Raw genomic sequence first — 12,279 nt, forward strand, 5'->3', positions numbered from 1 at the left:
GCTTTGTTCACCCCGGGCCCCCCACAGACAGCGTGTCAGTACCACAGGGGTTCTGCTGTGCCTGGCGGGGAGGGCTGGCCTAGGTTGCCAGGCTGCGGATTAGCTGGAGATGGAGTCGGGATGGCTGGCTCGCTCTGTTTATTCCCAGCACTAGTGATTTGGGGGGAGCGAGAGGTGCCAAGGGGGGTTAGTTAGCCTGTCCTGTCCCTGAGGATGGGCAGCCTGCTTTGTGCCGGCAGGGAGCAGCGAGGGGCTGGCACACCCACGGGGCACCTGTTGAATGGACCCAGACAGTTTATTGAAGGGCTGAAGTGCAGACAGGCCCTTGCTTATGTTATGGGGATTTCCTCATGCGCTGGGGAAAGGCTCCTTCCTCTGCTGTTCCCAACGTGCCCACGGGGCAGGTTGATGAAGAATCAGGCCCCGTGTGTCTATCTGTGCCTGCTGCTTGTTTTTCCTGGGCCTAAACAGCCCCCCGTCCTCCTACACTCACCACCCCTCTCCTCCGTCTCCCTCTCTTTCTCATCTCCTCTCTTTCATCCTCCAGCTCGCAGCATCCCTGGCCCCTCCCTGGCGTTTTCGCTGACTCGGGCGAGGGTTCTCTCCCCGTAATCTGGAGTGACAGCTCGGTGCCGTTCCTTGCCTGTCTTGCTTTATTTCTCGTCTTCTTGGAGATTGAATTAATTGAATCCACATTTCCCGCAGCCGGGCCGCGAGCACGCGGGGAGGTAAATGGGGACGCGCCGCGCACTTTAGTGAAAGGTGATCCACTAGGCTGGATTGACAGGTCAGCTTTCAGGCTGCATTTCCCCTGGCAACCCATTAAGTGCTACCTTTGACCTGAGCAGCCATTAGTGGCCTTCCCATGAAGGAGGCAGATGGCTGCAATCAGGCATTTTGGAATCAAACGCGAAATAGCTGAGCTCGATAACTCCCTCTCCCCCCCTCCCACCATCGCTGCCCTTTCAGGAATGTAATGAGCACCCAGAGACTCAGGACAAACAGCCAGCCCGAAAACAAACCCCGCCGCTAAGGAGTCAGGGAAAGCCAAGGTGGGGATTACAGCAGGCGGAGTTACCAGGACTCTACATTCACTTAATGACTTTGGAAGACAAACAGATCAGAGAGATAGAGAGATTGGGGAAAGGATCAGCTAAATGGGAACCATAGTCCTGCAGCTCTGCACACCGAGTGACACAGCTCGCTGCCTTGCAGCGCTCACCCAATGGCCGCACGGGGCCTCGCCCCTTTCCAGCCAGCTGCCCTGTAGAGATCTTTCCCACAGGGGTCCCCATCGCCCACCCAGGCGCCCTGCTGGGACCCCATTACCCCCACTGGAATGCTGACCCTCGGCCACCTGCTCGTGTCGAGCGGCCAGGCAGTCCCGTTCCTGAGCCGCAGCTGAAGAGGGGTGTGCGAAATGGTGATTTTAAGCTGACTCGGGGCTCCCCCGTCCCCCTCAATCCTGCACCTGGGCCATGGCACAACTCAGAGCAGCCTGAAAGCTGCTTTGATATTCAGCAGCTGCCAATGGCCACACTCTGGCAGCTGGGGATTGCTCGGGACCATGGGACCGTCTCCAGGCCACATCCCTGCCCCAGCTGCCAGGAAGGGTTTGGTGTGGAAGTAGTTACACTGTCTCTACCCTCCCCCTCCCCCCGGGATTAGGCAGGAGAGAATCATCTGTGGTCAGCATAAACCGGCTCTAGGGCTGTTTTATGCTACCGGAGCAGCACAAAGCAACCCCAATGGACCAGGTGATTTCAGTGGGACTCCTGGGCAAGGTGCTACCCTATGAGCCTGATCTGTAGCCCGTGGAAGCACATGGAAGGCCTGCTATTGACTTTGGTAAGGGTAGCAGCCTCCTGTGTGATCCAGGCTTGTCAGGCAGCTTTAGACCCGGCAGGGAAAGGTTGGCCGGGGAGCTGTCCCTCCGCCCTGTCTGGCCAGTGCTTCCAACACCCAACTAGAGTCAATGGACTCAAGGGGTCTCCTGCCAGGAGCAGAGAGGAGCCGCTGGATGACAGAGATCGTGTTGGAGAGTTCAGGGGGATATTCTCCTCCCCAGGATGTCACAGTACATGGGGACGGGCCAGGCTGTCTCAGACTACGGGGCCTGATCCCGCTGCAAGCGGGAAGCGCTTGAAACTCCCTTTGTAAGTGTTTATTTGCAATCTTGACAATGCCTATGGTGGGCCCTCTCATGCCCGCAACAAGGAACGATTGAGCAGGATTCATCTGCAGTGGCTCCTCCCAGGGGGACTGTCTACCCACCACTCTCAGTGCTTCCCCTGCTGGACCCTGGTCCCAGCCAGCATGGGCCAAAGTGGGGAGAGGAGGAGGGGACAGTTTGACTGGCTCAGGCCCTTGCTGGGGGGGGGGGGCAGAACGTGTGCTGAAAGGAGGGACAGGCTGGGGGGATCCACAGGGGCTTCCCTGGGGCTCCTGTTGCCCCTAGGGCTGCCACCCACTTGTTGGTAACTGGACCCCGAGGCTCCGCCCCCTGCTCTGCCTCTTCCCCCAAGGCCCCGCCCCCACCACTCACTCCCCTCCCCCTCCCCCCATCACTCACTAGATCGTCTCCACCTCCTCCCTCCCCAGCCCCCCCCCATCCCCACCAGCTGGGCTCCCTCTGCCCCAGGGCTGGGACGGGAGCTGCTGCAGCCTGACAAGGAGCCTGCCGGCAGGTAGGAGGCGGCCCCGGCTGAGCAGGGACTGGCGCGGGTTAATGACCTGGTGCCTCCCCCCACCCCACGGTAACTGGGCTTTTGGGGTCTGGTCAGTACATCTGACTGGACACTTCCAGGTCCCTTTTTCAACCAGACTTTCTGGTCAAAATCCGGGCACCTGGCAACTCTAAATGGACACAGAAGCCAAAAACTGGACTGTCAGGGTAAAAACCGGATGGGTGGCAACCCTAGCTGCCCCATGAGCCCACGTCCCCCCCACCTGTCCCACCCTCGAACCCCAGTCTCTGGGTAACCTAACGAGCAGAGTTGGCCTGGAGGAGGCTGCCTGATTGGTCAGAAGAGTCAGCTGACCGGCTTTTAAGCCCAGCAGCTGCAGCTGCTCAGTGGCTGCTCAAAGCATTTGCCCATGGCTGTGATAGCACCTGTGCCTGCTTGTTCCCAGCCAGGCCCCTGCCTTGCCCCCTGCCTTGCCCCCTGCCTTGCCTTCCTCCGGGTATCCGGGGCCTGATCCTCAGCTCTGATTCCTGACTTGGGCTCTGACCCTTGGCTCTGGCATCTGATCCCAGCTCTGACCATTGGCTCCAACTCCTGTTCCAAACACTAGCCATGACCACCCACATCCTGGTCACAGGATCCACCCACATCCCGATAACAGGCACAACGTGCCCTAGCGCCAGCCGGCTAAAATCCAGTAGGGATAAGGATCATTTGCAGATGCAATTCAACAGTAATGCGTGGTCCCCTTGCTTGGGGATGCTTGAACGAGACTGGCTACATTGCAGAGTGGGCGGGAAATTTCTGTTTATTGAAGGGCTGAAGTGCAGACAGGCCCTTGCAGTTTCTGCAAAATTGAAATTTTGATTTTGCGAGAGAATTTTCAGTTTTTCATCAGAAAAATCTAAATGAAAAATTTAATTTGGGGTCGACACAAATTGAAATATTTCATTTATTGAACTGTCCTGAAACCTTTACTTTAGAATTAGTTCAACAAAACACTAAACCATATTTACCTATCAGCGCATTGCCTTATGGGAGTTGTAGTTCAGGCCCAATTCTCTCCTATGGGCTGGATCCCTGGAGGACTACATCTTCTCATATGGCAATATGGATTTCTCTCTGAGCTGAGTGGTGCATCATGGAAATCACATGACTGAATGCATTATGGGAGATGTAGTCAGGTGAAGGACACTGGCCCATATAAGAGAATGTGGCAGCAGGCTCCCAAACTACAACTCCCATGGGGCATGCACTTTAGTATGGAACTAATTTGGAGTAAAGCGTCTTCAGGTCAGTTCAATAGACCAAAAGGAAATGTTTCGATTTTTGGGAATGTCAATGTTTTATTTTGATCAAAAATGTTGCAATGTTTTGATATTTCTGCATCGAAACTTTCTGAATTTTCATTCTGTGAAAAATCGTGAAATTTCCACTTTTACTCCCGATTTGGGACAAAACCAAATATTGAAATGTCAGAATGTCCAAGGGATAGAAATTCTGAATTTCCCTCAGCCTCACCAAAATGCTCGCAATGGATGGTCCCCGCAGTGGTTTGGCACATGTACTGGGGACAGATCGGTCTGAGCGAAAGGAGGTTGCCTGGGGTGCATGTCTTTCCTTGCAGCTAGCTGGAGTGGATGTCATCGGAGGATGTGGGGGATTGACTCTACCCATCCGAGCCTTTGGGGGCCTGGTGGGTACCACCTGAATAGACCCTACCTGGCTTCCTGCTCAGTGCTTGGGGCCCAAGAACAGTTTGCAGTTAGAATCAGGTGGGTACCGCAATTCTGGGTGCGGCTGCCCAGCGTGCCAGCTGCCCAATGGAAATCCCAGTGGTCGAGTGCTCTACTGGGGAGAGGCAGCTTGTGTGCCCAGAGCATGAACTAAATGTTCAGGATTGCTCATCAGTGCATCACATCCCTGCTGCGTATCCACAGAGCCCCCCCGGCAGAGAGACCCCTGTAGAGGAGGCCATTAACTGATCCAGAAGGGCTGCTGCCCGCGGGACAGGTATCCCATCCAGATGTTGAGCCCCCTGGGGCTGTCTCGGGAAACCTGTCAGATGGACCCAGTGGCCTGTTTCCTCCAGCTGTTCTGGCTGATGGACATGCCTGGTACTGAAAGCAGATGGTGGGTGAAGCATCCCCTCTCCAGGTGCTGTGACTGATACATGTGCAGTGTCACAGGCCCAAGAAGGAAGAGGGATGCATCTGGCTGGCTTCCAATCTGGCCGGGATCGCTCCCACTCTGTCCTTGAGCAGCTCCACACCTAAGCTCTCTGCAGTGTAAAGGCCCCACTGCACGATGGATTCAGCTTCCCGACTCCCCCCACCTCCCAGCCTTAGTGTCAACTGCTGTTCTCTAGTGGTTAGAGCAGAGGATGCTCTGGGAATCAGGACTCCTGGGTTCTTAGTGGTTACAGGGGGCTGGGAGCCAGGGCTCCAAGATTCTGTTCCCAGCTCAGCCCCTGACTCACTGCAAGCCACGTCTCTTCCCTGTGCCCCAGTTTTCCCATCTGTGCAATGGGGCTAGCGGGGGCTGTGAGATCGTCAGATGAAAGCAGGCAAAAGAGTAGCACAAGATGTTGTGACCCGTCCATGTTCTATGCCTGTGTGGGACACTCTGCAGCAAATCTCCCTTCATTGGCTCCTCCAACTTCTCCAAAGCTCCTGACCCCTGTGCGCCTGCACACCCCACTGGCCAGCTGTCCGTCCTGGCTCCAGAACTTCCCCGGCTCGGGCCGGGTGAGCTGCAGAGGCCGTAGCAGCGTGTGGTGGGTGTGAAGCCGCTTTCGGAGGTGCGGATGCCATGCTGGGGGGAGGTAGGCTGGGGTCAGTCCTGCTTCATTCTGCTTCCTGAGCTAAACTTAGCCGGTGCTGCAACCGTCCTGTCAGCATGTCACCAACAGGGCCGGCCTGCAGGAGCTGACATGGGAGAATGTCCCCCAACAGGCCCCCCTGCCCCCACTGGAGACCCTTCCTACCCCGCCAGCCCTGCGCGGAGTCACGCTGCAGGCACACGGGCCTGATAAAGTGTCAGCACCGGAGTGGCTCTTCCAGCAACACCTCTGGCTGCTGACGTGCCCTCGCCCGGCAGCTCTGGGACGCTGGACGGTAAGAGCCTGGGATCAGCTAGGGGATGGGGAGCCAGCGGTCTCCCCGGAAGGCGCTGAGCCGGAGCAGAGCCTGGGCTGATAAGCGTGGGGGAAGGGAGCAAGGAAGCATTAGCTAATGCCTGTGACGTGCTGGGTGGGATGCCTCCTGCCTGACGCAGGCCAAGGTGGGCACTCGTGGCTCGTTCTTAGACCTTCCAACCCTGGGGCAGGAGTAGCCCTGTCCTAGGAGTGGCCCTGCTGTGCCAGGGCCCCAGGGACAACCCCATCCTGTTGGACTGGCCAGGATGATACCGTTCAAATGACACTGGCTGCTCTGGACGAGACGGAGACAGTCACATTCTTGGGTATGAAATAAGCAGATTGCGTCTCTCCCAGGGGGTGCTGTGCTTTTGGGGGTGCTACCCCTCCGCCTCAAGCCATGCCCCATCTCCTACATCTCAGCCTGGCATGGGGGGGTATGGTCTTCTGGGGGTGCTGCCCTGAGCTCCTGCCCATGGCCGGTTTCCTTTCAGCCCAGAGCTTGGCGTTAGGGCGTGCTGTGCTGGTAGAGGCATCATTCCTGGCCTTGTGTGTGGGGTACCTGGGCACCCTGCCTGTCTCTGAAGGGCACCATCAACTGGAAATCGAGCCAACCTAAAAACCTGGCTTAAAAATCATTTCCAGTCCTGTACCCGCCCCTGGGTCCCACTTCAGCCTCACTAACCCCCCTTCTGCCAATGTTTGTGGCTTTGTGATCCCATTGTCCGATTTTTTCTCCCTCCTTTGCCGCTCAAAGCAACACCAAGGGGGAGCCCAGATGCCGCAGTGATGGGCACTGAGCTGAGACCCAAGAGAGACCACATCTGTGCAGACCATACATGGTGGCACAGACTCTCCCAGAGCGCTGCAATTTCCTGTGCCAGTCATCCGAGGGGAAGGCTCAGACAGGTGAGTGGCTTTCGGGCTGCTTCTGCTGGCTGCTGACTCCCCTCTCCTGGCAGGGTGAGCCTGGGAGGGATTGACGCTCTCTCTGGAGGTTTCCGTTATCTCCTTGCATGGTCCCAAATATGCTGGTGGTTTGGAAAGCACTGCCACCGTGCTTCCCTCCCTGGGATTCCTGATTGGCTCGGGGATGGTTTATTTCCCTGGCGGCCGAGGAGAAGTGAATCCAGGATCTCTGGTTCTCCCCTCGCACTTTACTACACAGTCTGCTGCTAACAATAACGTCAACATCCTCTGTGGGGATTGACGGGATTGTCACAAGAACGGCCATACTGGGTCAGACCAATGGTCCATCCAGTCATATCCTGGTTTCTGACAAAAAGAACAGGAGTACTTGTGGCACCTTAGAGACTAACAAATTTATTAGAGCATAAGCTTTCGTGGACTACAGCCCACTTCTTCGGATGCACTCTATATGCATCCGAAGAAGTGGGCTGTAGTCCACGAAAGCTTATGCTCTAATAAATGTGTTAGTCTCTAAGGTGCCACAAGTACTCCTGTTCTTTTTGCGGATACAGACTAACACGGCTGCTACTCTGAAACCTGTTTTCTGACAATGACCCGTGCCAGATGCTCCAGAGGGAGTGAACAGAAATGATCCATCCCTTATCTTCCCAGCCCAGCTTCTGGTAATTGGAGGTTTAGGGCCAGCTGGAGCATGGAGGTGCGTCCCTGACCATCTAATAGCCATTGATGGCTCTATCCTTCATGAACTTATCTGATTCTTTTTTGAGCCGATTTATACTTTGGCCTTCACAGCATCCCCTGGCGATGAGTTCCACAGGTTGACTGTGCGTTGTGTGAAGAAGTACTTCCTTTTGTTTGTTTTAAACACGCTGCCTATGGGATGCTTGGGGTGGCAAAATACATAGAGCCGCCCCTGTTTGTAACGTTTCACAATCGGCTTTGGACTTACTGTCTTGAGTAATTTTGTATCACCCGCAAATTTTTCCACCTCACTGTTTACCCTCTTTTCCAAATCATTAATAAATACGTTGAACAGCACATGTCCCAGTACAGATCCTTCAGAGATCCTGCTATTTACCTCTCTCCATTGTGAAAACTGACCATTTATTCCTACCCTTTGTTTCCTATCTTTCCACCAGTTACTGATCCATGAGAAGACCTTCCCTTTTGTCCCATGACTGCTTAGTTTGCTTAAGAGCCTTTGGTGAGGGACCTTTCAAAAGCTTTCTGGAAGTCCAGGTACACTATACTGATTGGATCACCCTTGTCCACATGCTTGTTGGCACCCTCGAAGAATTCTAAGTGATTGGTGAGGCATGAGTTCCCTTTACAAAAGCCGTGTTGACTCTTCCCCAACATATTGTGTTCATCTATGTGTCTGATCATTCTGTTCTTTACTATAGTTTCAACCAGTTTGCCTGGTACTGAAGTTAGGCTCACTGGCCTGTAATTGCCAGGATCGCCTCTGGAGTCTTTTTTAAAAATTGGTGTTACATTAGCTATCTTCCAATCATCTGGTACAGAGGCCGAGTTAAGCGATAGGCTACATACCACAGTTAGTAATTATGCCTTCCAAGGGGAGTAGGGGGGGCAAAAAACCCAACCTGTTTTAAGACTGAGCGTGATCAATTTATGGAGGGGGAACGTATGATGAGATTTCCTACCGTGGCGTATGGCCCATCAGTGACTGTTATTAGCTAATATCCCCAACGGCCAGAAACGGAACAGTAGATGCGGAGGGCTCTGAGTTACTGCAGAGAATTCTTTCCCAGGTGTCTGGCTGGTGGGTCTTGCTCACATGTTCAGAGTCTAACTGATCGCCATATTTGGGGTTGGGAAGGAACTTTCCCCCAGGTCAGGTTGGCAGAGACCCTGGGGTTTTTTCCTCCTTCCTTTGCAGCTTGGGGCATGAGTCACTTGCTGGTTTGAACTAGAGTAAATGGTGGAGTCTCTGTAATTTGAAGTCTTTAAATCAAGATTTGAGGACGTCAGTAACTCAGCCAGAGGTTATGGGCCTATTACAGAAGTGGGTGAGTGAGGTTCTGTGGCCGGCAATGTGCAGGAGGTCAGACTAGATGATCATGATGGTCCCTTCTGGCTTTAAAGTCTATGAGTCTAGGAGAATTTCATATTTGAGTTCCTTCAGAACTCTTGGGTGCACACCATCTGGTCCTGGTGACTTATTGCTGTTTAATTGATCTATTTGTTCCCCAAACCTCCTCTATTGACACCTCAGTTTGGGACAGTTCTGATTTGTCATCTAAAAAGACTGCCTCGGGTATGGGGCTCTCCCTTGAATCCTCTGCAGTGGAGACCGATGCAACAAATTCATTTAGCGTCTGCACAGCAGTCTTGCTTTGCCTGAATGCTCCTTTAGCATCTCAGTCATCCAGTGGCCCCACAACTGTTTGGCAGGCTTCCCGCTTCTGATGTACTTACAAAAAATTGCGGTTAGTTTTTGTGTCTTTAGCTCGTGGCTCTTCAAATTCTTTCTTAGCCTGCCTTATTATAGTTGACTTGCCAGAGTTTATGCTCCACATTTCAACCTAGGTCTCTCTGTGTCCGCATCCATCTGACTCAGCCGCAGCTTGCATGTCAGAGCCAAACTGGGTGACAATCTAAAGAATTATCACCTGCAAACCGAAAAAAAAAAGGCAGCCAGCCAAGGTCAGATTCAGCCAAGACTTCGCCATTAATTCCTGAAATCTCTTCCACCTTTGACAGCTGAGTGTTTGTGATTCCCAGGCCCGTCCTGGTTGCAGTGAGGGATGAGGATATTTGAATGAACTGAGGCTCCCAGCATCCTCTGGGAGTCTGTGTTGAGGCTCCCAGCATCCTCCAGGGCTCAGTGCTGAACCTCTCTGCATCATAGATTCATAGAGTATAAGGTCAGAAAGGAGCATTAAATCATCAAGTCTGACCGCCTATATATGACAGGCTGTTACATTCCACCTTTCGAGCCCAGTGACTTGTGCTTGGCTAAAGCATCTCTTTCAGAATCTCTGCCGGCTTGATTTGAAGACATCAAGAGATGGAGACTCCACCACTTCCCTTGGTAGCTCGTTCAGTGGTCTATCACCCTCGCTGTTAACAATTTGCGTCTTATTTCCAATTTGAATTTGTCGGGCATCAGCTTCTAACCATTGGTGTTTGTCCTGCCTTTCTCCGCTAGATTATAGAGCCCATTAGTACCTGGTGTTTTCTCCCCATGAAGGTGCCGGATCCACCAGAATCAAGTCACCCCTCAATCTCCTTTTTGATAAACTAACCAGGTTGGGCCTGTTGAGTCACGGTCAGATGTTTTCTCCAGCCCTCGCACCACTGCTGTGACTCTTTTCTGCACCTTCTCCACTTTTTCAACATCCTTTTAAAAATGTGGATACCAGACCTGGACGCAGTATCCCAGTATTGGTCTCACCAAGGGCGGGTCCAGAGGTACAATCGCCTCCCTCTTCCCACTCACTACTCCCCTGTTTATACAGCCAAGGATCACGTTAGCCCTTCTTGCTACAGCATCGCACTGGGAATTCTCGATGAGTTGTTTGAGATACAGTGCCCCTTGAACATCCTCTGGGCATTTGCAGTGAAACTCCCAGCATCCTCCATGGCTCTGTGCTGTGAATCCCAGCATCCTCTTACTCCTGAGGGCATTCTGCGCCAAAAAATAAAAATTCTGCGCACAATATTTAAAAATTCTGCACACAATATTTAAAAATTCTGCAAAATTCTGCAAATTGTATTTGTCAAATAAATGTGGAGGCTCCAACATGGCATTGGGGAGCACAGGCCACTGGCTGCACAGAGATGGGAGATCACTGTGCAGCTCCCCCCGGCACACGGACTCAGTGGTGAGTCTGCACCTGGCCCTGATACAGCGCAAGGATTGGGCCTGCCCAGAAACACCCCAGGACCCTGCCCCTCCATGCCAGGTGCACCAGGTTGTGGGCAGGCAGGCTCAGCAAGGCAGGATCCAAGTGTGAAGGGTCTTAGTGTGGGGGGATCCAGGTGTGGGTTGAGAGGGTTCTGTGTGGGGGCAATCTGGGTGCAGGTGGCTCAGAGGGGATCTGGGTGCAGGGGGGATCTGGATGCACAGGGGCTTTTTGGGGTATTCTGGGTGCAACAGTAATGGGACTCTGCAGGGGGTCCAGGTGAAGGTGGTTGGGGCTCAGCAGGGGGACAGAGCTCAGCAGAGGGGTCTGGATATGGGGGCTCAGTGGGGCATCCAGATGTTGGGAGAGTGGGGCTTAGTGGGGTAGGGATCCAGGTGCAGCTGGTTAGAGCTTGGTGTGGTGGGGATCTGGGTGCAGGTGGCTCATTGGGGTGGTCCAGGTGCAGGGGGAATGGAGCTCAGCAGGGTGGGGGTTCTGAGTGAGGGGGTGAGGCTCAGCGGGAGGGTCTGGGTATGAGGGTGTCTGGATGCACGGGGATTGGGCAGATGGGGGAGCTGCTTCCTGTACACTCCCCCTGCAGCTGAGGAACGATGGGCGCAGGAAGCGTGGGGGGCAGGAAGGAAGTTTGCAGAGCTTCCTGCAGCCGGGAGAGAAATCTGGAGGTGGGTGTGACCCGGCCCCAAATGCCATGGAGGGGAAGAGGAAGTCCCATCCTCCCCAGCCCAGCCGGGACTAGCAGCTGAGCCCGGTGCAGGGTAGGAGCCACCAGCCGGGTCTTTCCCAGTTGTGCCCCCTGCCCCAGAGTGATTTATCTCTCTGCTGGCTGCTCTGGGCACCCAAAACATACTGCTGGGAAGGGTTGTATCACCACTCTTGTGGCTTCCTTTTGCTTCCCTGTCAGAAAGTCTGCGGGGAAGCAAAGAAATCTGCAGGGGACATAAATTCTGTGCATGCACAGTGGTGCAGAATTCCCCCAGGAGTAATCCTCTGGGCCTTTGCAGTAATACTCCCAGGATCCTCCACGGCTCTGTGCTGTGACTCCCAGCATTCTTCATGCATCTGCTGAAGCGGGTCTGTGAGGAGGCAGCTTCCTCATTCCCTTTGGGCTTTCCCTGCTCTTCCTGTCCTGTGATGAATCCAAGAGGCCTGAATTTCTGTTGCCCAAAGCAGGACAATCCAGGCCAAACTGGCTCTGTGGTTTCATTGTGTGAATGCCTTTGGCCCAGAGCAGCAGATCCCTGACTCCAATGCTAATCAACACCCTGTCCATGACTCACCCTCCTCTTTGCAGCCAGCCAGCCCACCCCTAGCATGCTCCCTAACATAGCCCTGCACCAGAGGCCACACAAGACAATCAGCTAGGCTAGGCAAAACTTCAGCGTGCCACCCCCCACTACTGCCTTAGAACAGCAATGCAAGGGCGCCGGAAGGATCGCAAAGTACGTGGGAGGCTACTGGGGGGGCGATCCCATGCTCCAGGTCACAAAGCTGCTCACTCAAATTTGGTCTGGCCGCCCCTCCGTCATGACGGAGGGGCAGCTGGTGACGGAGGGGCACGTGGGACAAATGTGAGTGAGTGGCATTGCGACCTGGCGCACGGGGCTGAAACCCCACTCAGATATAGCCTGGCCGCCCCTCT

General features: G+C 54.1%; 1 long non-coding RNA gene across 1 annotated transcript; it reads left to right on the forward strand.

Moving 5' to 3' along the window:
- The first annotated feature begins 5,917 nt into the window (after positions 1 to 5,917).
- On the forward strand, positions 5,918 to 10,442 carry LOC122174053 (uncharacterized). Its single transcript, XR_006175342.2, has 3 exons — positions 5,918 to 6,146; positions 6,578 to 6,729; positions 7,890 to 10,442. It is a non-coding gene; the product is annotated as an uncharacterized LOC122174053 (long non-coding RNA).
- The last annotated feature ends 1,837 nt before the right edge of the window (positions 10,443 to 12,279 follow it).

This window comes from Chrysemys picta, chromosome 9 (genome assembly GCF_011386835.1).
Source record: "Chrysemys picta bellii isolate R12L10 chromosome 9, ASM1138683v2, whole genome shotgun sequence".
In the NCBI taxonomy this organism is placed as follows: Eukaryota; Metazoa; Chordata; order Testudines; family Emydidae; genus Chrysemys; species Chrysemys picta.